The sequence below is a fragment of the Anabrus simplex genome, chromosome 4 (assembly GCF_040414725.1).
Source record: "Anabrus simplex isolate iqAnaSimp1 chromosome 4, ASM4041472v1, whole genome shotgun sequence".
Lineage (NCBI taxonomy): Eukaryota > Metazoa > Arthropoda > Insecta > Orthoptera > Tettigoniidae > Anabrus > Anabrus simplex.
The window spans coordinates 219,916,888-219,943,946 of NC_090268.1; the positions used below are offsets into that span (position 1 = coordinate 219,916,888).

Here is a 27,059-nt window from a genome sequence, read left to right on the forward strand (position 1 = left end):
GCCTAGTTTTTGTTATAGAGAAAGTGGGTTCGAATCCCACTGTCGGCAGCCCTGAAGATGGTTTTCCCTTGGTTTTCCATTTTCACACGAGGCAAATGCTGGAACTGTACCTTAATTAAGGCCACGGTCGCTTCCTTCCAACTCCTAGGCCTTTCCTATCCCATCGTCGCCATAAGACCTATCTGTGTCGGTGCGACGTAAAACCACTAGCAAAAAAAAGTTTTTGTTATGGCCCAACGAAAACATTCCAAAGTGGCTGTAGCTGTTGCAGAATGTGTGCAATGATGAAGTAAAGAAGAAGAAACGTGTGTGAATGAAGGAATGGTTGAGAGATAAACTAGGATTTTCACACGTTAGCCTATTAAGAACTCTGTGCGTACAAGAACCTGCAGATTATAAGAACTTTCTGCGTATGGATAGCGACAGTTTTTGCGAAAAATTGTTGGAGTTGATTCGGCCAAACATAGAGAAACAGGAGACACACATGAGATACCATCTGTGCTGAAGAGAGGTTAATTGTAACATTGCGATTTTTTTTTTTGCTAGTTGCTTTACGTCGCACCGACACAGGTAGGTCTTATGGCGACGGTGGGACAGGGAAGGGCTGGGAGTGGGAAGGAAGCGGCCGTGGCTTTAATTAAGGTACAGCCCCAGCATTTGCCTGGTGTGAAAATGGGAAACCACGGAAAACCATCTTCAGGGCTGCCGACAGTGGGGTTCGAACCTACTATCTCCCGAATACTGGATACTGGCCGCACTTAAGCGACTGCAGCTATCGAGCTCGGTCATTGCGATTTTCTAGCGACAGGGAAAAGTTATGAAGACCTGAAATTTAGCAGTGTAATATCTCCTCAGCTACTTGGAAAAATCATTCCTGAGACGTGTTGGGCAATCTTCGATACGTTGCAGTCGGAATAGTCTATTTGCACGTAAGTGGGCCTACATAATTTTGATTGTGATGTATTATAAGATAGTTTTTATAAAACAAATGTAATATTCTTTTGAAAGTGATTAGTTTGGGAAATGTTATTTCACTACTACTTATGACATACAGAAAATTCCACTACTGTAGTAATGTATGATACATAGCCTACTTACAGTATTAACAAGTTAAGTGCAGAGGCGCGAGAGTCATATATGTCATAGCACAATGGTCTATAGGCTAATAATATTTGTACGAGAGTATCGGGAGACCATGGATTCTTCTTCTTCAAATTACTATTATTATTGTTGTTGTTGTTATTATTATTAGCGTTCGAATGTCGCATTAACACATGGAAGGCATTGCGTGACGCAAGGATGGGAAAGCTCCAGGACTCGCCCCGTACATTTCAATAAATTCTTCCCGGAACTGCTTATTCTTCTCAAAAGTCATTGTTATTCGAGGTAGGCCTAATTAACTCACACAGAAACCAAATTAAGCTACAGACGAAACCACAGTGAGCCGGTCAGGTAGTGGCCATACACACACTGACGGGTTGGCGAACCGGTCGGGTTCGCTGGTTTAGCAGTCGAACCGCCAACACGGACCCACCCTCGAGCCCAACCCTCAACAACCCCCCATACACCTTTGAGCCGGTCAGTGCGACCAAGGTCAAGAACGGGCTCGCCAACCCGCTCGACTGTGAATGGGCCCCTTAAGACTCCCTCCCAAAAATTACGCGCAATAGCATGAACAGTACCTGCGTTGTCAGGCGGATACTACTGCGCGGGTACATGGCGCTTTCACCCTCTAGATTTTTGGGGATACCGCCGGGCTTTCCAGCGTAGTCGCACACGTAAGAGGCCCATCACCAAGCAGCACGCACATCAAGAATTTTGAATCGTCTTCAGCTAACCCTCAAGAAAATAATAATAATAACTGTTACGGATTTTTCCGTGGTAGGTAGAGGTGAAAGAAGGTGCGGGTGTGAATGGGTTTCAAGCTACGAAATTATAGTGCAATGTAAAATTAATTTAAAAGTTAACAAGGTTATATTTTCTTTTCGAAAACAAAGAAATAACAAGCATGGCAGGTACAAAGTAGCAATTCAAAAGGGGTTAGTTACAATATTTACAGAATTTGGGCTTCGCGCCCTGACTTCACAATGCTTGGGCAATCAGCTCAGTTTTACCTCAAACACAAGTTTTAACAGAGGGGGAGAAAACCCCATTCATACCTAGGAGCTCTTGCTCCAAATTACACTGAAAAACCTCCATGAGGCATACAACCCAGAATTTTCAAAAGAGCCACACGCTCTCAAAATTTAAGCCTCTCCCAGGCCACACCAAACTCCACCTTCAAGTTGTCCTCAACGGACATAAACACAGGGGTAAAATACCCAATCTACTGAGGTCTATTAAAAGAAAAGCAGGTTAATTAAATGACCTCTAAAATAACAATTTGAGAGGAGGCGAACTTGCACTCCTAATACACTTTGATTAAGACCTACTTGGCACTAGGCCGTTAATACAAGGGCTAATCCCATGCTAAAGAGGTGACTTAAGAAAAGAACAATTGGTTTTACATTAACGAAAAATAGGTTGAGAAAATAAGTTCACCTCAAGACAATGTGAGTGGGAGCTCGAGAGGGTTAGCACTCTCTATCCCAATATGTCGTTTTACAAGAGAATAGATGAAAAGAGAAGTTACATTTTAGGAAAAGGTTACATGGTTGAACGCTTAGAACCCGCCCCGAAAGTTAAACTGCTGAGCTAGCAAAGAAAGAAGTTATTAATCGGCCATTACCTTGTGTTGAACGGCTGGAGAAGAAAGAGGCGCTTCCCGCCCCCTGCTATGTACTTAACACACTGAAAGATGGAACAGAAGTGGCCTAGAGACCCAAAAATCAGCAGTTTAAATACTCTCGCGGAAGTTTCTAGGCGTTAGGGGAAAGAAAACACCCTCCCACAAACTCTTTATTGGATAGGACCCCGCAACAGATTCAAGTTGGGGGAAGATACATCTGATTGGATAGAAATTAATTGAAGAAATTCGGGATTGGATACATTCATAACAAGGGGAAGAAAGGGGTAAATATTGCCAACTTAAACAATGATAGAAAGAAATTTAACAAAGAACAAACTCTTGAAATTAAATTTTCTCCAAAAAATAGTTCTTTGACTCCGCACTAGGTTGCACTATTGTAGCTCTTCAGTAGTGTCCTCTAGAAGAGAAAGTTCACACTTCTTACTTCAAGCGAAACAAAAACACATCAAAAGTGACACAGTTCAAAAACTCAAAATTTTCCACGTGGTGACATCTTCTGAGAAAGTAAAGAATTAATAGAATAGATAAAGTTCAACCTTCCTCCAGAAGAGGAGTTTCAACTGGCGCAACTTTTAAATAAACGGTGTAGAGGTGTACCGCCCGGTACAGACCTCCCCCCCCAAAAGTTCCTCCAAGGGGTAACACAGAAGAACATAAACTTTTGTTTGAAATAAGTTCCAAGTTTTGATGTTGAGATTAAGATAACTTGCAGAAGTATTTGAGAAATTTCTTAAGTCGGTTCCAAAATTTTGTTGTTGCAGGTGAAGTAAAGTCTTTATGTTTATAGAAGTTGAATTTCTGAAGATAAGCTTTTAATACTTAAAAGTGAAGGAAAAATTTGCAATGTCCACCAAATATTGTTGTTAAATTCCCAAATGTAATTATTGCTTATGGTGACTGTCCATGTAGTTGATGTAGATTGAGTCGGATGGCCAGACCGGCCGTTGCAGCTTGCGTCCAACGGAGGCCGCTCGGACCCCTCAAGTACCCTGAGATACCGCTCGCCCGCACTATGAGGGGAGCAGAGGTGTTGAAGCACGCCGCGCCCGCGGTGAACATATACAGGCTGCGGGCAAGTAGCAGGTCGTGCGCCGCACATCAGCCTTGGCCGGGAGGAGAGCTCCGGCTCGCCGTGCACACGTCTTCCTCGCTGGGGCCGAGGGGGCCCGTCCTCAGCTCCAGTTGCTGCACGGCGCCGCGCGGCTGCGGGGGCACTGAAACATTAAAGCTTGGCGGCAGAATTGTGTTGGACCATCATCTTTTTTGAGGGTACAGGCTTGTGGAGAGGTTGAGGGGCCAGCGGCGTGCAAATATCCATGGCATAAGTCAAGCCACTGTGTGTATTGACGCAGGAGACGGGAGCGTGGTAATGGCCGAGGTAAGGACAGGAAGGCAGTTTAACAATCGGGGAGGTTTACAAGAAATGCTTACCTATAAAATAAAATAGAAGGAGCAGAATGCCTTAAGAGTGGAACTCAAAAAAAAATATAACCTTCATATTCCTATCAAATTATATGAAGCAAGTTGACACAAAATTTACACTGGTTTCACCTGGGACAGGTGAACCCTAAATATCCTCTCGGTGGCTGGATTGCTTACTAACAATGTAACCGGTGTGAGAAAATCGAGAATGATGCATGGCCCATGAAATCTGGGGGCAAGCTTGCCCGCGGGAACAAAATTTTTGACCATAACCTGGTCACCTACCTTCAAAGGGGTGGGTCTCCGTCCACGATCATACCTTTCCCTAACCTTTTCATGAGACACTTTAAGATTGGCTTTAGCCTTCTTCCAAAGATCTTTAATGTTATCCGGATCTATTGTCTCGGGTAGAATGTCATTCAAAGACCAGAGGTTAGAGAGCGGCGAGTTGGGAACAAACTTGAACATCAAGGAAGCTGGAGTAAACTTGTGAGATTCATGAACCGCCGAATTCAAAGCAAAAGCTATCCAATGCAGGGACGTGTCCCACCTGGAAGGATCTTCATGATGATAGGCAATGAGTGCGGACCTGAGATTACGGTTAACCCGTTCAGCCAGAGATGGTTGAGGATAATAAGCAGATGTAGTTACATGAGAGATGGACAAGTCAAAACAGAATTTACGAAATAAATTAGATGTAAAAGCCTTAGCATTATCAGATACAATATATTGACACGGACCAAAAGAAGCAAAAATAGAATTTAAGCAAGTAATGGTTGACTGAGCGGTAGCCAGCTTAGTCGGAAATAACCAGGAAAATCTTGTAAAACCATCTACACACACAAAGATGAACTTGTTGGCATTGCCCTTTGACTGGGGGAAGGGTCCGACATAATCAATATACAGGCGTTCCATGGGGCGCGACGCTTGATGCGAAGACAAAAGGCCTACCTTGGTGGACATGGTTGGTTTACTGAGCAAACAAGATTTACAAGCTTTTACAAGTTCACGAATTTCACCGTCCATACCTTTCCAGATGAACATTTCACGAATCTTCTCACGAGTTTTAAAGATTCCAAGATGCCCTCCTAATGGGGTCTCATGATAATACTTGAAGATCATAGGTACAAGAACAGCTGGAACGACAACTTTCATCATCCTATCATGCCTCGGTGGGCAACATAGAACACCATTCCTCAGAACATAAGGGACAACATGTTCCCCAGAAGAAAGGGTTTCCATTATCGGAGCCAGCGTCGGATCTTCACGTTGGTATTTCTCGATATCCCTAAAGAGCATGGGGGCATCAGTTAAAATGGCATTAACATCAAATAGTGTGGACTCGGGAGGTGATGAACGGTCGACCGGTTCATGGTTCTCAACGTCGTTTGAAAACAAACGGCTGAGTCCATCAGCAACCACATTTTCAGTACCTCTGATATGCCTGACATCGAATTGGAAGGCAGAAATACGGATAGCCCAACGGGCTATACGACCAGTACGACGCGGCCTACCTAAGACCCAGCTTAAGGCTTGGTTATCTGTCTCCAGGTCGAATTTGACATGTTCCAGATAGAGACGGAACTTTTCTAAGGCAAATAAAACTGCCAAACTTTCGAGCTCATAGATGGAATACTTGGCTTCTTGAGCCGACAAAGTCCTAGATGCATAGGCGATGGGGCGCCTCCCTAGTTCAGTCTCTTGAAGAAGGACTGCAGCTACCGCTGACGACGACGCGTCGGTTTGGACGATGAATTTCTTCGAGAAATCAGGCATAGCAAGAACAGGGGCGTTACAAAGAGCTAATTTAAGATCTTCGAAAGCGGCTTGTTGAGAAGGTCCCCACTCGAATTTAATGCCTTTCCTACGAAGAAGGTTTAAGGGCGCCGCTCTATTAGCGAAGTTAGGAATAAACTTCCTGAAGAAATTCACCATACCAATGAATCTAGCGATACCTTTGATGTCCTTAGGAGGTTTAAAATCACGGATGGCCTGTGTTCTAGAATGATCGACAGCTACACCATCAGGTGACACAATATGCCCAAGGAAGGACATAGAGGGCTTAGCGAAGGCAACCTTGGACAACTTAACAGTTAACCCAGCCTTACGAAGGCGATCGAGAACTTCTCGCAGATGATCTAGATGCTCTTCAAAAGTCTCTGAAAATACGACGACATCATCCAAGTAGTGATATAAGTACTCAAATTTGATGTCGGAGAAGACCCTATCTAGTAGCCTAGTGAGTACAGCTGCTCCCGTGGGGAGCCCGAAAGGCACGCGGTTGTATTCATATAAATTCCAGTCCGTGGCAAACGCTGTAAGGTGTTTAGACTCTTCGGCAAGGGGAATTTGATTATAGGCCTGATTCAAGTCCAAGATAGTGAAGAACTTGGCCTTACGAAACCATGAAAAGCAAGAATGAAGGTCGGGAAGGGGCACAGATTGCAACACCACCTTCCGATTGAGAGCCCTGTAATCAATGACAGGCCTGAAGCCTCCTTGGGGTTTCGGGACTAGAAAAATAGGCGAAGAATACGCTGACTTAGAGGGCCTAATAATACCATCCTTCAACATCTGATCGATGATTTCTTTCAGAGCCTTCATTTTAGGTGGAGATAGCCTATACGGTGGAAAACGGACAGGAATGGAATCCGTAACCTCAATTTTGTATTCAATAAGGTCAGTAACACCAAGAGTATCGGAGAACACCTCGGGAAACGACTGACACAGTTTGCGAATACTATCAGCCTGCTCCTCAGGTAGATGTCTAAGGTCTAACAACATCTCATCCTGGGTAGGCGAAATAGATGAACATGATACAGAATTACACTTTAACAAGGGAATTCTACAATTGGACGCAAATTTGAATGTGCACGACCTACTCTGGAGATCGAGCACAAGACCCGTGTGAGAAATAAAGTCAGCTCCCAATATAATGGGGCAAGACAATTGCTTGGCCACAAACAATTTAACTTTCCATGTAAACTTAAAAACACGAATTTTGACCAGTAAGGAACCTAGAATTTCTAATGGAGATGAATTAGCCGAAACGTATTGAACAGGAGAAGAGACATAGTCAGGGAGTTTACAAACAGATTTCAATTTAGAATACCAATCAGCCGAAATAATGGAACAAACACTGCCTGAATCTAAGAGAGCTGTTATAGGCTCGTTATTTAACTCAATCTTAAGAAAAGGAACAGGTGCGGGGGTATCCGCCGCAATCCTAAGACACTCTTTAGGGCATTCAAAAGATGAATTTGAAGGCTGGTCGTTCTCTGCATTTACAACCTGTTTACTAGGGGCTGAGTCTCGGGAATATGGATTAGTCGGCTCAGCCGACGCCACTAGTCACTTTTTATTATTGGCATAGCTGGAATTTGCACCAGAAGTTGAGCAGGAGGGGGTGCTATTTGAGTTTGGGCAATTCTTGGCGATATGTGAGAAGGCCCCACACTTAAAACAGCCTTGTGATGAACCCGCTCCATTATTTGCCCTACTAGACTTGATCAGAGGACACTTATTGCGCAGATGGTCAGGCGACCCGCAAGCATAACATTTACGGGGGGTGACTGATCGGCGAGGTGGAGGCCGAGTATTACTAATGGAAGGCGGGGGTTCTTTCGCGACACGCAAAGAATCGGCGTATCTAACTCCTTCCGCTGAGACGGCCAATGCTTCAAGTTCCGAGAAAGTTTGCGGGCACGCCGCGAAACACAAATATGACCTATAGGGAGGTGAAATTCCCTCTACAATAGCCTGTACAATCTGATCTTCAGGAAAATGAAGGGCAAACACCCTAGTATAAAACTTAATGTCCTGTATGAAATCAGCCAAGTTTTCATCCAAGCGCTGTACACGATAATAGTACTTCTGAATAAGGGAGGACCTGGCCCTAGCAGGGATGAAGTTAGCTAGCAAATGGGCATGGAAATCCTCAATAGATGATTGCTCGGCAATGGCTCTTACGATTTTATCAGAGAGAATACCAATAGCATACGGATAGATAATTTGCAAGATTTGACATGGAGAAAGAGAAAAAACAAGGGCATGATCCTGGAATTCCACTAGAAATCTTAAAAATGAAATTACGTCACTGGTGGTATTAACGGAAAACTTAGATATACCTCTGAGCAACATTGCCAATGGATGAGGCAAGCTGCTAAACCCGGGTGACATAGTAGGTAAAGGTTTCAATGGCAAAGAAGTTAATTCAGAACGGATGTTACTCAATGATGCGCGACGTTCAGATTCGTTGTCCAATGGGGCAGGGATAGTTTGGGCAGCAATGGTTTTCCTATTTACTTCTCCCTTAGGAGGTGCTTCCTCACTACCTGCATTTACTATGGTGGGTTGATCAGATTTGGGAGGAACTTCCCCAGTTAACAATTGAGTGACCTTACTAGATAATTCGGAAATATTTTCCAGGAGCGCACTAGCTTCCTTCCTCTGAACGTCATTCAGTTTTAGAGACAACAGATCGTTAACCCTATTCGAAAAATGATATAGCCTGCCTTGCACACGCTTAATTTGATTAGGAGATGGGTCGTTTTCATCAAAAAAGCTGACTACCGATGCTAGCCCAGTAATATTCTCGACAATCGTGGAAAGAGAGTCATCAATTTCTTTCTCTCCCAAATTGGGGATGGAAATGGGCAAATCAAGGGACTCTCTAAGCTTGTTAGTGTCTATTGCAACCGTGCCTCCAGATTGAACGTTTCTGATAGTTAACTCATATATCAACTCCTCTTTGCGCAAGTAGTTAAGGAGGAGAACATCGCGAGGGCCGGGCATGATGACAGAACAATTTTGAAAAACTCAAAAAATTCCAGCAACTGAGAAAATTGTTAGAGTTCGGATCAAAGCAATGTTTAGCCGTCAAAAGGGGCTAAATTGAGACCCATTCAACCACGCTCTGCTACCACTTGTTACGGATTTTTCCGTGGTAGGTAGAGGTGAAAGAAGGTGCGGGTGTGAATGGGTTTCAAGCTACGAAATTATAGTGCAATGTAAAATTAATTTAAAAGTTAACAAGGTTATATTTTCTTTTCGAAAACAAAGAAATAACAAGCATGGCAGGTACAAAGTAGCAATTCAAAAGGGGTTAGTTACAATATTTACAGAATTTGGGCTTCGCGCCCTGACTTCACAATGCTTGGGCAATCAGCTCAGTTTTACCTCAAACACAAGTTTTAACAGAGGGGGAGAAAACCCCATTCATACCTAGGAGCTCTTGCTCCAAATTACACTGAAAAACCTCCATGAGGCATACAACCCAGAATTTTCAAAAGAGCCACACGCTCTCAAAATTTAAGCCTCTCCCAGGCCACACCAAACTCCACCTTCAAGTTGTCCTCAACGGACATAAACACAGGGGTAAAATACCCAATCTACTGAGGTCTATTAAAAGAAAAGCAGGTTAATTAAATGACCTCTAAAATAACAATTTGAGAGGAGGCGAACTTGCACTCCTAATACACTTTGATTAAGACCTACTTGGCACTAGGCCGTTAATACAAGGGCTAATCCCATGCTAAAGAGGTGACTTAAGAAAAGAACAATTGGTTTTACATTAACGAAAAATAGGTTGAGAAAATAAGTTCACCTCAAGACAATGTGAGTGGGAGCTCGAGAGGGTTAGCACTCTCTATCCCAATATGTCGTTTTACAAGAGAATAGATGAAAAGAGAAGTTACATTTTAGGAAAAGGTTACATGGTTGAACGCTTAGAACCCGCCCCGAAAGTTAAACTGCTGAGCTAGCAAAGAAAGAAGTTATTAATCGGCCATTACCTTGTGTTGAACGGCTGGAGAAGAAAGAGGCGCTTCCCGCCCCCTGCTATGTACTTAACACACTGAAAGATGGAACAGAAGTGGCCTAGAGACCCAAAAATCAGCAGTTTAAATACTCTCGCGGAAGTTTCTAGGCGTTAGGGGAAAGAAAACACCCTCCCACAAACTCTTTATTGGATAGGACCCCGCAACAGATTCAAGTTGGGGGAAGATACATCTGATTGGATAGAAATTAATTGAAGAAATTCGGGATTGGATACATTCATAACAAGGGGAAGAAAGGGGTAAATATTGCCAACTTAAACAATGATAGAAAGAAATTTAACAAAGAACAAACTCTTGAAATTAAATTTTCTCCAAAAAATAGTTCTTTGACTCCGCACTAGGTTGCACTATTGTAGCTCTTCAGTAGTGTCCTCTAGAAGAGAAGGTTCACACTTCTTACTTCAAGCGAAACAAAAACACATCAAAAGTGACACAGTTCAAAAACTCAAAATTTTCCACGTGGTGACATCTTCTGAGAAAGTAAAGAATTAATAGAATAGATAAAGTTCAACCTTCCTCCAGAAGAGGAGTTTCAACTGGCGCAACTTTTAAATAAACGGTGTAGAGGTGTACCGCCCGGTACAATAACAAAGAGTGGTCCCATGGTCACATAACACATTTAGTCGCCTTCTACGACAGGCAGGGATTACCTGTGGATATATTCAGCACCTCCTATCCTATACGACGGACAGGGGAAACCGTGACTGTATTCTTCGTCTGCGTCCCCCAACCACAGGGGTTTCATTCCATTCCGAAAGGAGAACGTCATTAACGCTGGCTCAAAATTTGACGAGGAAAGCATTGTATCCCACAGCTATTGAGATGCGGAACGTTGTTCAAGTTATGAGTAAGTTATTTTTTTAATTTAAAAATATATATTGTGGCATTAGAGAGATTCAGTTATTTCTGAGGGTACTATCCAATTCGTAAAATTAATTTTTGAATTGTGGACTACCGTGAATGTTCGGCTGTTTATGAAGGGATCATACCTTAAATGAGGATGCAAACCTAGGTTACACACCCAGTGATACCAAGCTTTGGACTGCAAACGTTGAGAAGTTGATATCTGGCACCTGTCGCTAACTGATGACTCACTAATGACACATACGCAGGTTTAAGTCATACACTCCTCGCAATTCATCTATACAAATACATTTCGATGAATAAAGATATACTCATATCCAAGTTACTGTAACCGTACAGGAATCGAAACAACCGGGCGAGTTGGTCGCGCGGTTAGGGGCGCACAACTGTGAGCTTGCTTCGGAGCGATAGTGGGTTCGAGTCCCACTGTCGGCATCCCTGAAGATGGTTTTCCGTGGCTTCCCACTTTTACACCAAATTCTGGGGATGTACCTTAATTTATTAAGGCCAAGGCCACTTCCTTCCCACTCCCAGGCCTTTCGTATCCCATCGTCACCATGAGACTTATCTGTGTCGATGCGAAGTAAAGCCAATTCTAAAAATAAAAATAAAAATAATCGAAACCCCGAAACCAAGGGACATATCAGATAATTTAATTAACATGCAAATAATGAATATGTGAATCAAATAATTATAGGACGACACTGATAACGAATTCAGTGCATAATAATTAATATATGGCAGTTTTATAACATAAATGTATTCAGTCTTATTTCGCGTACGTCCCATAGGCCGATAATTCAATATCTCCAGTCACCCGGTCGCTTATATATGCTTTATTTATTTCGCAGCTTCTTTGTTGATCTCGTAGCTCCTTTATTAATATTCATGATGCGGGGAATCCTTCTTTCACTCTTACATCAAAGCAGTATTTTCCTCAATTATTACTCGTAGATTTGCTGATTCTCTATCCTCGACAACAACAGTACGATCTCAATATTTATCAAAATCCATGTTATTCAATTTACTCCATACAACACTTGACTTGTTTCTCTGAGGTTAATCTCCATGACTGATCTTATGGTGTAATTTTATATATCCACAAATGTTTAACGATTGCGGGCACATGAATTTTTATCCCGTAGTTTCAAACCACAATTTAAATAACTGATTTAAAACACATTTAGAACTCGCTCACATTCGAACGTCCACGTAGTACAGACGCATTGTGCTAGCAGCGGTGGCCGACCGAACATCATCCAGGAACGAAATCCAGTCACATGTTGCACCTGCTTTGCCACCAAGGACCATTGGGAACCGTCTGCCTGCAGAGGGATTACGATCACGTGTTCCTCTGGCCAGGCTAACAGTGACACCACGACACCGCCAAGCACGGCTACTCTGGTGTGAAAGAGTCGACTGGAGAGTGGAGTGGAATGGCGCTCTGTTGTCTTCAGTGACGAGAGTAGGTTCTGTCTGTATGCAAGTGATTGACGTTCACATGCACGGCGTAGACCTGGTGAGTGGCCTAATCCAGTGCGCATTCGCCCACGACATCCAGGTCCCACCACAAGCTTCATGCTGTGGGGGCCATCAGTTACAACTCTTGGTCACAATTGCTGTTTCTGCAGGGTAACGTAACGAATGTTCACTGCATTGCACAGGTTGTTGTCCTAGTGATACTGCGATTTACTTTTAGCAGGACAGTTCACGTCCACACACAGCTGCTGCGAGGCACCGTGTTCTACGTGGTGTGCAACAACTGCCCTGGCCAGCAGGATCACCGGATATCTCGCCGATTGAACACGTATGGGAACATGTTGAAGCGGGAACGTACGCGTTCTCCAGAGCCTGCAAGAACCATTGACGAATTGCATCAGAAGGTGCAAGATGCTTGGGACAATCTATCAAAGGATGTCATTCGGCACCTTCTCTGATCGTTTGCATGCAGGAATACACGCCTGCATTGGCACCAGAGGGGGGTACACTGTCTATTGATGCGACTGTTTGGGCGCCCTTTACTGTGACATGTGTGTTTCATTTGGTCTGAATTTCTTTTTTACAAGTTGCTTTACGTCGCACCGACATAGATAGGTCTTATGGCGACGTTGGGACAGGGAAGGGCTAGGAGTAGGAGGGAATCGGCCATGGCCATAATTAAGGTACAGCCCCAGCATTTTCCTGGTGTGGAAATGGGAAACCATGGAAAACCATCTTCAGGGCTGCCGACAGCGGAGCTCGAAGCCACTATCTCCCGAATACTGAATAGTGGCCGCACTTAAGTGACTGCAGCTATCGAGCTCGGTCGGTCTGAATTTGTAATCATATACTCCTGCAATTAACAACCAACTGTCACATCGCTTGTCAATAAATATACGTTGTCCTTGAGGATGGTGCATTTGGTTGTTTTTTTTTTCGACAGTGTAGTTAGGATGTAAAGGACAGGGCATATAACTGTTGAACGCTCATCAGGATTACATTATTCGAGAGCAGGAAAAGATCCGAAAGAAAAGCAGCACGATTTGTTCTGGGTAATTTCCGACAAAATAGTAGTGTGACGAAAATGTAGCAAACTTTGGGCTGGGAAGACTTGGGAGTAACGAGATGCTCGATAATGTGGTAGTATATGTTTCGAGCTGTCAGTGGAGAGATGGCGTGGAATGACATTTTTGGATGAATAAGCTTGACGGGAGCTTTTAAAAGTAGGAAAAAGCATAATATGAAGATATTGGAATTCAAGAGGACCAATTGGGACAAATATTAATTTATAGGACGAGGAATAAGGGATTGGAATACATTATCATCGAACCCAGGACCCTCTGAACCGAAGGCCTCAACGCTGACCATTCAGCCAATGAGTAGGACATTCACATATATATTCACACACACACACACATACATATATATATAAGAAAACACAAAGGTCCAATAATACTGCCCTGTGGGAGCGCCCCCCCCCCACCACCACCACCCTCTTTATCATTACAGGATCAGATAATACTCTAATTTTCTGAGTTCTATTTTTTAGAATTTTTTTTCTATTTGCTTTACATTGCACCGACACAGGTAGATCTTACGGCCGATGATGGGATAGGAAAGGCCAAGGAGTGGGAAAGAAGCGGCCGTGACCTTAATTAAGGTACCGCCTCAGCATGTGTCTGGTGCGAAAATGGGAAACCACGCAAAACCATCTTCAGGGCTGCCGACAGTGGGTTCGAACCCACTATCTCCCGGATGTAAGCTCACAGCTGCGCGACCCAAACCGCATTGCCAACTCGCCCGGATTTTAGAAAATTTGCCACCCTTTCAACCACTCTTTTGTCTAGTCCAATAACCCTCATTTTCGTCTGTAATCTCCTATGTTCTACACTATCAGGGGCCTTAGGTAGGTCAATAGCGATACAGTACATTTGCCCTTCTGAATCTAAAATATTTGCTACATTTTAATGGAATCTTAAAAGCTGAACTTAACAGGAATAACCTTTCCTAAACCCGAACTGCCTTCCATCAAACCAGTCAGTAATTTCGCAAACATGTCTAATATGATCAGAAAGAACGCTTTCCCAGAGCTTACAAATAACAAATGTCCGCTTTTATGTTTGTCACTCGTTGCCTTGTACACTGGGCTACTATTGCAAATCTCCATTCACTTGGCATCGCTCCTTCAAGCAAACAGTAATCAAATTGTATTTCACATATTGCACTATATCCCCCAGACATCTTATCAATACCAGCTGCTTTTATAGCTTGCAAATGTTGAATCTTTTTTAAAACGTCATTATTATCATGGGTAAGTTTCAGTCATTCTCCAGTATTAGTCGCCTCCTCTATCTGGACATTATCTTTATATCCAGCTACGTTTACATACTGCTGAACGAATACGTCTGCCTTCTGTAAGTCCTCACATATACACCCCTGTTGTGTCCTGATTTTCAGAACTAGACATCACATATAACTTTATTACATAAAACAAGTCTATCCAAACTTGCGTTACAAAAGTTATGCTGATGACTTTCAGAGAATTCCAGATATTCAAACTGAACGGAAATACACTGACGGACAGAGCAAATGCAACACCAAGAAGGAGTGGTTCGAAAGAGATGAAAGTTGGGGAAAAAACAGAGACGGCACGGACGAATAATTGATGTTTATTTGAAACCGATATGCAGGTTACACAATGCGCACGGCATCGACTCAGTAGGATGTAGGACCACCGCGAGCGGCGATGCACGCAGAAACACGTCGAGGTACAGAGACAATAAGAGTGCGGATGGTGTCCTGAGGGATGGTTCTCCATTCTCTGTCAACCATTTGTCACAGTTGGTCGTCCGTACGAGGCTGGGGCAGAGTTTGCAAACGGCGTCCAATGAGATCCCACACGTGTTCGATTGGTGAGAGATCCGGAGAGTACGCTGGCCACGGAAGCATCTGTACACCTCGTAGAGCCTGTTGGGAGATGCGAGCAGTGTGTGGGCGGGCATTATCCTGCTGAAACAGAGCATTGGGCAGCTCCTGAAGGTACGCGAGTGCCAGCGGCCGCAGCACATGCTGCACGTAGCGGTGGGCATTTAACGTGCCTTGAATACGCACTAGAGGTGACGTGGAATCATACGCAATAGCGCCCCAAACCATGATGCCGCGTTGTCTAGCGGTAGGGCGCTCCACAGTTACTGCCGGATTTGACCTTTCTCCACGCCGACGCCACACTCGTCTGCGGTGACTATCACTGACAGAACAGAAGCGTGACTCATCGGAGAACACGACGTTCCGCCATTCCCTCATCCAAGTCGCTCTAGCCCGGCACCATGCCAGGAGTGCACGTCTATGCTGTGGAGTCAATGGTAGTCTTCTGAGCGGACGCCGGGAGTGCAGGCCTCCTTCAACCAATCGACGGGAAATTGTTCTGGTCGATATTGGAACAGCCAGGGTGTCTTGCACATGCTGAAGAATGGCGGTTGACGTGGCGTGCGGGGCTGCCACCGCTTGGCGGCGGATGCGCCGATCCTCGCGTGCTGACGTCACTCGGGCTGCGCCTGGACCCCTCGCACGTGCCACATGTCCCTGCGCCAACCATCTTCGCCACAGGCGCTGCACCGTGGACACATCCCTATGGGTATCGGCTGCGATTTGACGAAGCGACCAACCTGCCCTTCTCAGCCCAATCACCATAGGCTACCCCTCGTAAAGTCGTCTGTCTGCTGGAAATGCCTCCGTTGACGGCGGCCTGGCATTCTTAGCTATACACGTGTCCTGTGGCACACGACAACACGTTCTACAATGACTGTCGGCTGAGAAATCACGGTACGAAGTGGGCCATTCGCCAACGCCGTGTCCCATTTATCGTTCGCTACGTGCACAGCACAGCGGCGCATTTCACATCATGAGCATACCTCAGTGACGTCAGTCTACCCTGCAATTGGCATAAAGTTCTGACCACTCCTTCTTGGTGTTGCATTTGCTCTGTCAGTCAGTGTACATTTGGACACGTACAATATGAAAACTTGAAGATTGCAGCGATAAATTATAAGCTTGTCTGAACCATAACTATTCACAATATCGAAAGTATGAGCAACAGATGCAGTACGTGCCTCGTAAACCTATCGCGAAGTTGTACCGGGACATCATGCGCATGCTGCTCGTTATTCCCGCACCATATTTTGACTGCTGATCTACTGTACTAACGACGTTACGCCCACTTCTTTATAACAATCTACTCGCAGTCAACTTACGTACTTCCTGCATTTTACCTGGGCTGTGTGCGCCTCCATGACTAAATGGTTAGCGTGCTGGCCTTTGATCCAAGGGGCCTACGGGCTCGATTCCTGGCTGGGTCGTGTATTTAACCTTCATTGGTTAGTTCCTATGGTTCGGGGACTGGGGTGTGAAATAGTAATGAAGAGTGTGATGTATTTTTAAGATTTAATTTAAATAATTTATTTTACGACTCTTAGAATAGTGTAATAATTTGAACAGAATGGAAAATACGATAATGGCATACAGATACTGATGTATCTGAAAAGGGACTCGTTCTCGGGTTAACTCTTCTGGATTATCGATACGTTTATACAAGCATGGTAACAAATAGGTCATTTCCATGAAAAGGATAATTCAAAAAATCAACGACAAAGTTCTCAGATCTAAAGGCATTTATACATGGTGAAGCCCAACACCACCGACAAACTTTTCGGAGGTTGTTCAGGAATACCTTCTGTGTATATTGGTGAAGGGGACCCGTGGTCTCCTATGGCTCGTTCCAGACTAATAACAATTAAATGTCCGGCTCCTTGGCTAAATGGTTAGCGTGCTGGCCTTTGGTCACAGGGGCCCCGGGTTCGATTCCCGGTATGGTCGGGAATTTTAACCATCATTGGTTAATTTCGCTGGCACGGGAGCTGGGTTTATGTGTTGTCGTCATCATAATTTCATCCTCATCATGACGCGCAGGTCACCTAAGGGAGTCGAATCAAAAGACCTGCACCTGGCGAGCCGAACATGTCTGCAGACACTTCCGGCACTAAAAGCCATTAGCCATTTCATTTCATTCCATTTCATTTTAACAATTAAATTGTGATTTTTTCGGTTTGTAACTCCAATCAACATTTCTGTGAAAATACCTAACAAAAGTAGAAAAGCCGGAAATATTCAATAACCAAAACGTACAACACAAAACCCAGAGTAGCCTAACGCAAAAACTGTAATAGCCAGAACGTACAACACGAAATACAGACGAAACACGTATACATGTATCACAGTGTGTTCAATATGTTCTGTCAGTGAACTGTACAGTAAAGGTAACAACTCCGAGCAGTTGTCTTCCAGCACGTTAAAGAACTCTTGCGGGACAAAATTTCGACACTCCGGCGTCTGTCAAGAACTAGCACTGAGGACGGCATAATGCAAATAACATTATTATTATTTTCAGTGTAGTACGGATACAAAGCTAACACTGGTCTGATGAAATGGCCACGAGGTAATCGGGTTTGTTTACGTTATGACTGGTTAATATTGCATTTATTCAAGCGGAAGAGATTTTATTATCTACTAGCTGATGTACCCGTGCTTCACTACGCGATTCTCAGAAAGACTGTCTTTGTGGTTTTCCGAACTGAAGTCAACGTAGGTCATTACAAAAAATTCAGCAGGAATGTAGCGATTGAAAGCAATCTTATCATATAAAATACTGGATCAAATGAAAAACCGGATACTTCTCACTTTTAACGAACAGTACTATGGTGCCGATCTAAAAGTCCAAAGTTCCAGAGCAGGAGTGACCAGAGCGCAGACACTCGTGGACACTTCTCTGTCATTATTCCGTTAAATATGCACACTGCTCATTCCAATCAGTGCCTCAGAGTAGGTTTCCCATTTTCACACCAGGAAATTGCTGGGGCTGTACCTAAATTAAGGCCAAGGCCGCTTCCTTCACACTCCTAGTCCTTTCCTATCCCATCGTCGCCATATTACCTATCTGTGTCGGTGCGACGTAAAGTAAATTTTAAAAATACTCGGTATACAGTAGTAATCCTATCTATCGAAGATGAGTGGCAACAGAACGAACAAAGCACATCACAACAAACAATTATTGTTGATTGTTATTATTGATTTATTTTTTGAACTTTCTATATTGTAGGCCTTCACATTTAGTTTTCTTTCGACTCGGTGATATTAGGGCGTCATATAAAAGTATTTATAGCGCAGACTGTAGTTTCTTATTCTCCGACTTTGCATACCGGTTGTACCGGGAGTACACCCCAACGCCGCGCATTCAAATTTAGCGCCTAAAGAACTCATCTATTGGTAAAACAGTGAAACTGAGACTACACCAACTTAGATATTTAATCAGAAGATGTCACCACTAAAATATTATATAATTTTGTTATTATGTAGTTGCCTAACCTGAGTGAATTTCTCCCTTGTTTTGTTTGCCATTCATCAAGAAGTTTGGACATTTTTCCACAGATGACACTACAAAAACTATGGTCATGCACCCTGGTGCGAAGTGAAAGAACTTAGGATTTGAAGAAGTTTGGTATTCATAAGTTTTTTTTATTGATTGATGTTCATTTATTTTTGGGTTGGCAATATTTTATTTTCCTTTCCGCCAGTTTTGAATCTAGCCAATCCCTAATTCCTGTAATCAATGTTCTACCAATCACTGGCTTCTTGTTCGATCCTGAAGTGTAACTTTGAATCGGACCAATTAAATTGAGAGGGTGTGGCTGGTTTATTCTTGAATGATCTCGAACCTTCCCTGAGGGTTTATAAACTGTATGTATGGTGTTTCTCACACAATGGTGCCACTCATAGCCAACGCAAACCGACGAGGTTCCTCACCTAGGTGTACTAACCACACTATCCCGTGGTGTTCCTCACATAGTGGGTACTAATCACAGGCAACGCAGACCCACGGTGTCGCTCATATAGTGGTACAACTCACAGGCAACGCCCAAACCCGCGGTGTTGCTCACATGGGTACGACGCGCGGGTACTGGAAACCCACAGGTCAAGCTCATGACTGCTATTAATCACAAACCCATTTCGTACCGAATACAGTGGTACAACTCGCAAGTACAGGCAACCCATGGTGTTCCCCGCGTGATGGTACGAATGAAAAGAAGTTTCATGGTTCTAATTCAATCATCCCTTGGTCGCCTCTTTTAGTCTCCTCTCACGACAGGCAGGGGATACCGTGGGTGTATTATTCGTAAAGAGAGAGAGAAAAGAAGAAGAAAGAAGGGATCCGTCACTTCGAAAGACGAAGTAACGGACGAAGAAAGGCAAGGGCCACGAAGGGCGTGAAATGAAAGACTCCCTACGCCTCGAATGCTCTAATACTGTCTGGGTCGGAAAAGAACAAGAGTTGACCAAGGGAGGTCGGACAGGATGGACGAAAGTGAGGAGCCTGGCACAAGTAAGTGGAAGCAATGCCAAGATTCAGCTAAGGGCCCCGTGGTCGCCAATCCACACTCCCAAGTTGAGAGCCCCTTGGGCCCCTGTTAGTCGCCTCTTACGACAGGCGGGGGATACCGCGGGTGTATTCTGCATAAGCGTCCCCCACCCGCAGGGAGTGGCTGGGATGTTGTTGAAGAGCTACGCGCGGCGCGCGGCATTCAAAACCAAACCAAACCACAACAACTGCCCTTGTTCCTTGGTGATCCTTGGAATGTCCTTCCTGGTACCTGTTTTTGCCTTAAAGTATCTCTACATATCCTTCCATTGCTCCCTGAAATTCATATAGCCGCCAATTATGTTTGCCATCATATTATCCTTAATTGTTAGGTGATTTTTTTCGTTAAATTCAATTTCAATCTCTCCTTTATCCCGTAACTATTCCTAACACTATGTATTTCCCTGTTACAATGTAATGGGTTATTTCCACTCCTTACCACTTTTAATGGTACACATCTGTTTTCGCATTCCTCAACAATTGCTTAAAACCCATCCCATAGGCTGATTATATTTGTGATTACCAATTCCCATTTATCATTTCCATTGATGATTTTACCCATGCCTGTCTTGTCGACCATATGTTATCGCTTAATAGTCCTACATTTATGACATTGCTTTCTATAACATTTATTTTTAACAAGGACAAAAGCAACTTCATGATCACTTATACCATCTAGCACTTCGGTTTCTCTATGGAGCTCATCTGGTTTATCAGCACCACATCTAGAATATTTTTCCCTCGAGTTGCTTCTATCACTTTCTGATTCAGCTTCCCTTCCAACAATAACTTATTCATGTTTTCTGTCGCTCACATTCCCTTCCCAGTTAACACCTGCTACAATAGTGTTCCTGCTACAATAATGTTCCTTTATGTGTCGTTCTCCACATAGCTGATTATCTCATCAAATAATTCTGCATCAGTGTCAGTGCCAGCCTTGCCAGGTTTGTACACCCGAAAAACATGAAGTTGCTTATTATCTTTACAGATACGTCTGACACCTAGAATTTTATGTTCGTCATCCTTAACGCTTTCGTGGCTTACAAATTCTTTTTTCATCAGTATGAATACTCCCCCTCCTATCGTCCCTAACCTGTCTCTACGATAAACACTCCAGTTCCGTGAGAAAATTTCGGCATCCATAATATCACTTCTCCACTATAATTCAATTTCTATTACAATATCTCGTAAATATATGCCTATCAAATTTCTTAATTCTATTCCCTTCTTTACAATACTTCTATAGTTTAACGCTAAAAATGTTATGTCTTACTTACTTGACTTCATGCTTCCTATTCTGTCATCATCGCTTCATTAGAAATGAAAGGGAAAATAGCAATTAATTTGTGTCATTATCTTCTCGGTTACCATGTTTCTCAACAACAGAATTCAAACACTGTGACGTAGCCAATATTTAGTTGGGTAGTAACAACTAAGGAATTACATGCTGAACTATCCTTTATTTCTCAGTAGGTGGTTACATAAGTCAGGCCTGACTGTTTCGTTTTCTTACAATTGTTTAATGTTTATAGTGTGATCCACTTGATCCTCCGGAGCCGCCAGATGAATCAGATGATCCACTTCCTTCAGAAGAAGGCACTCCACATCGGGCACCCCTTACTCCAGATCCTCCCCGCCCACCAGACGATCCCTGAGAATCAGACTGTCCTCCCCCAGCGCTCCCTTCATGGATGGTAGAAGTCCCAAGCGCGAAGCACACCAGGGCGGTGATCAGAAGAACGAACATCTGGAATAGAGAACGACAGAACATACACAGCCGAAAATATTGTTGTTCTCCTCTAGTTTTGGATCACATTAATGTATTACAAAGAAACACACACAAAAATAGAAATTAGCGAAATATTTTAGTCAACGTTACGTTTCTCCTAATACCAAAATTATGCCAAAGAAAATCCTCAGTAGGAAGTATGGCCTGTACATATAAATAATATAAAATTAATCCGACACTTTACCGTTGAATAGGCTAAGTTTTCAAATTATGAACCACTTAATAACACTTTTAGACCATCATTCTCGCTGTTTCTTTATTTGAAGACGTATGAGATGGTTGTTAAATACATTGAAATTCAAATGACTTACAAACTTGCAAAATACAATTTTTTCTAAAAAGACATAAATAGAATTTTATAAATCCGAAGGGCATATAAATATACGTTGGTAGATTAGGCTGTACTATTTTCTCCACAAAAGCATGAAAGACTGGACCAAAAATAATTCTCTCGAAGTCAATCCGTTCACATTACAAGCAGTCATAAAAGGATCCAAAAGTAATATAAAACTGAAAAGTATTAAAATTCCTCCGATCCTCGTAAATACAACATCAATAGCAATAAACTGACGAAAAACCTAGGTATCGTCCTTTTATAAGGATTTAACCTGGTTTGACAGATCACATCACGAACATTTCTTTACCCTGAATTTCCTCAAAAGGCTTTTTCCATTAAATATTAGGACATTGTTTTTAAAAAAATGAATAGTGCCCATCTTCTACTACGTGACGTAAGAATTTGAATAGCACACTTGGCGTAAAACTTTGGCGAATTTTTAACGCCCGCATCCGTTTTATCCTAAATATGACTAGGTATTGCCATATGTCACCCTGCCTTCAGCAGCTGTCGAGGTTAGCAGAGAGGAGAATCCCCCACTGAATCTCCCCTATCCACTACATTTTCCATTCAGGTGCTAGAAGTTATGTTTCTTTTTTTATATACAAGTTGCTTTACATCGCACTGACACAGATAGGTCTTATGGCGACGATGGGGCAGGAAAGGGCCAGAAGTGGGAAGGAAGCGGCCGTTGCCTTACTTAAGGTACAGCCCCAGCATTTGCCTGGTTTGAAAATGGGAAACCATCTTCAGGCCTGCCGACAGTAGGGTTCGAACCCACTATCTCCCGAATACTGGATACTGGCCGAGCTTAAGCGACTGCAGCTATCCGGCTCGGTAGAAGTTATCCGAGAGCAGATCTTAAATACTCGTGCTTTTAAAATATGTTATAAATGATGTGGGAACTTACGAATCTCATTTGTTATAATGGAATCATTCGTTTAGAATTTGTTTTCATCTACTGTTTGATTTAACTGAAATACTTAAGACATAGAATTAGGAATAATAACGCACTGTTGTACAATGCAGCTATGTGTAATATGGTTTGGGATATCAGCAGCTTACTAACCTGAGTCATGCCATATAAAATAATTCCCAGACGGCAGTCCTGAAGAAGATTTTCCCGTGGTTTCCCATTTTCACACCAGTCAAATCCTGGGGCTGTACCTTAATTAACGTCACGGTTGCTTTCTTCCCACTCCTAGCCGTTTCCTATCCCATCGTCGCCATAAGACCTATCTGTGTCGGCGCGACGTAAAGAAACTAGCAAAAAAAAAAGAAATAATGGGAAATTTGTATAAAAATTAATTAACAACAAAAGTTCACGTGTATAGCTCAGCATGAAAACCATCTTCGACGTTTCTACATGTGTTACAAAAATCTTTCAGTGTCTCGGAAAACAGATTCCAGCCTCAAGGTATTCGCCATCTCGGATAGGGAAATTTATTTATACTATTTTCTCCAGACAAAGTCTTCCATAAGACTGAAATCTGGACTGCAATATCATCATAAATGTGGAATAGTTCGAACCCCACTGTCGGCAGCCCTGAAGATGGTTTTCCGTGGTTTCCCATTTTCACACCAGGCAAATGCTGGGGCTGTACCTTAATTAAGGCCACGGCCTCTTCCTTCCCACTCCTAGCCCTTCCCTGTCCCATCGTCGCCATAAGACCTATCTGTGTCGGTGCGACGTAAAGCAACTAGCAAAAATAAAAAGAATAAAGTGGAATACAAGAATTGTTTCTTCGGCCCGAAATGAAAGCGCTTCTTAATCTACGAAGAAGTAATAGGTAGCCTATCCTCCTCCTTTGGCCTTATATGATGTAATTATATCCCATGGAAATTTCTTAACGTGTTAGAAAACAACGACACTGCGTTATCGCATTTCAGCAGCCTCATATGTCACCGACCTCACGTAGGATCTACCCCTTTCCTGGTAACAGAATCATCTACATTGGCAATTATCATCCTCACAGACCAGATAGCGTAGGGCTTTGCGTGATCGAATTGGACACGGTCGTTGCGATACCACAAATACAAGGAATTTTGTTCCGATGATTTTCTACCCCGTTCATGAACTCCTTTGCAATAAAACATTCTGGACCATCTAAAGGCCGTCAGCAGCTGAAGAAAAGTTAAACACAAAGCATTATTATTGTACCGGGCGGTACACCTCTACGCCTCTAGTTCAAATATTGCGCCAATTGAAACTCCTCTACAGGAGAAAGTCTGAATTTTAAAAAACTGTCTCAACTTACTGTTTCTCCGAAGATGGGTCTGTGTAAATTTTGATGTGTTTTTGCTTGTCATTGATCAAGAAGTGTGGACGTTCTCTACCGAATGTCTCTACAAAAACTCTGGTGCAATGGAATGAACTTTCTTGAAGAAATTTTGTATTCATAAGTTTTGTCTTTACTAAATTTTGTTCTGTCATTTGTGGGTTGGCAATATAAATCCTTTCTTTCCGCCTGTTTTGAATGTAGCCAATCAGGAATTTCTGTAATTAATTTTCCACCAATAAGGTGTTTCTTCCTTGTCTTGTGTATTAGTTTTTGCTGTTATCCAATAAAAGTTTGTGGGCGGGCTGTTATCATTCATGAAAGGTTTCGAACTTTCCACGTGGGTATAAAAACTGCTGATTTTCTTGTCTCCTGGCCACTTCAGTAACATCTTTCTTAGTGTGTGGATATGTAGCAGGGGGCGGGAAGCGCCTCTTTCTTCGGGCAACAGATCTCCAACAAGGTAATGGCCTTTTAACATCTGTATTTCTTGCTAGCTCAGCAGTTTAACTCTCGGGGAGGGTTCGAAACCTTTAATATGTAACCAATTCATTTAAAATGTAAATTACTTTTCATTATATGTAAAAACTTAAAATCCCTTTTCCATAAAGCAGGGATAGAGAGTGCTTCACCCTCTCGAGCTCCCTTTCATTTTGAAATCGAGGTGACTACGTTTTCATAACCGTTTTGTCTCTTCCTTAATGTATTAAAGTTTTTTCATACTAGTCACCTCCCTAGCTTGGGATTAGCCCCTGTATATCGGCCTAGAGCCACTTAGGTTTTAATATTGTATATTTAGGAGTGCAAGTTCACTCCTCCAGTCCTTTCTGTACTTTGGGCCATTAACTTAACCTGATGTTTTGTTTTCTTCATGCGAAGGCCCTGTAGGTTGGGTATTAAATACCCCTGTTTCTTTGTATGCCTTGATGGCAGTTTGGATAAGAGTCTGTTATTGCCTTTATAGGCTTGAAAGATCGAGAGCGGGTCAGCTCTTTATGGTGTTGTGGTAAAGGTGCCTTAGAGAGGCTTGAGGTTAATAGTTGGGAGCAAGTGCTCCTTGTATGAAGGGGTTTTCTGCCCCTGGGATCTGATCTGCAACCTGGCAAAGTTGAGCTGGCAGCTCGAGGAATGTAAAACGGGGCTCGAAGCCCAAATCTTATAACGAACTGTAATTTGTAATAGCTTCATTTGTTGATCTGCTTCTTGGTACCTGTTAATACTCTGTTATTTGTTAAGTTTTGAAAATATAACCTTTATTAAAGTTTTAAATTAACTTTAATTTTGTAGTTGAGACCTATTCCAGCCCGCACCTTCTTTCACCTCTAACTACCACGGATATCTCCGTAACAATTATTATTATTATTATTATTATTATTATCTTTACATTTACTTTGAATAAATAATGTTATTAGCTTTGCGTGCCAGTAAATCTACCGACACGAGGCTGACGTATATGAGCACCTTCAGGATCGAACCTGCCAACAAGTTAGAGTCAGAAGGCCAGCGCTTCCACCGTCTTAGCCAATCAGCCCGGCTAATCTACTCTGACCTCTGTCTGCCCTTCATACGTACATACAAACATACATGTGTTCGTTACATGAACTTAGAATGTTCTGCACAGCCTAAATGAAGCTTTCTCCAAGTATGTTCGCGAAGAACTGTATGCTCAAATAATGGAGGTAAGAAGCTATCACTCACCAGAAATCTCATCTTGGTTGCTCTTCACCAATCTATCGGAAGACTGTGGCAGTAATAATCTGGATCATTCCTTTTATAGTAGCGAAATTAGCATTTCATGATCAGAGAATATTACGAAACTCAGACGTATTTGAATTTCATATAATAAGTATTACGTTGTCCAGTGATTTACACGAATCAGGAAAATGTGTGACACTGATATATTACGGACATTAAAGGGAAATCCCTCAAGATTGATATCGGGGACATAATATGCTTGTGCCTTTCTTGTGGATAAGAATTTGTGCACGTTTGTAATGACCGTAAGTATTGGTTTAATATTATAAAAATAACACTAGGAAGAAATCATTGTTATGGTTTCGAGAATAACTTTTTTCTTTTGGTAGTGGTTTAACGTCGCACCAACACATCGAAAAGTTTTCGGTGACGGAAGGTTTGCATGATGATGATGATGATGATGCTTGTTGTTTTAAGGGGCCTAACATCGAAGGTCATTGGCTCCTAATGGAACGAGATGGGCGACATGATATATGACAGTTAAAATTTTAAAACATATCCACTGACTAGAGTTAAAAAAATGGTGATGAAAAATGAGTATGAGATTAAAACAATCAGTGGATCTAATGCGCAATGCCTTATCTTCTAATAAAATAAGAGAAAATACAGGAGACAAAGGAATAAGGCATTGCCTGCTAGTGCAGATACATATACATAATTTACGTTAGACGTTAAAAGAACACATTAAAATACGCAACACAAACTAAAATGAAGTCAATAGGATAAAAACCTAATTAACATAAATACACTAGTACAAAGGACATCATTACATACGATAAAACAGACCACTATCCCTCATAAAGCGGATGACGAGGTCTGCTGACTGCTCGCCATCTCGCAGGATGAGGGAGATGGTACGCGAGAGTTTTAGACTACGGCGCAGATCGACCAGGTCCACGCACTCCGTAAGGATGTGTACCGCGGTAAGAAGGAAGGACTGGAAAGGGCTAAGATTTGGAAGGTCGCGGCCATGGTCTGAATGTTATTAAGGTACAGCCTCAGCATTTTCATGGTGTGAAAACCTGCATGGTTCATGGTGTGGGTTACTGTAGTCACGTCCTTCGTGAACCATGGGCAACG

At 42.8% G+C, this 27,059-nt stretch overlaps 1 long non-coding RNA gene across 1 annotated transcript; it reads right to left on the reverse strand.

The window, feature by feature from the left end:
• Positions 1-21,259: 21,259 nt before the first annotated feature.
• Positions 21,260-25,963, reverse strand: LOC137500564 (uncharacterized). Its single transcript, XR_011018091.1, has 2 exons — positions 25,923-25,963; positions 21,260-21,566 (listed from the first exon to the last, which is right to left on the reverse strand). It is a non-coding gene; the product is annotated as an uncharacterized lncRNA (long non-coding RNA).
• Between the last annotated feature and the right edge of the window lie 1,096 nt (positions 25,964-27,059).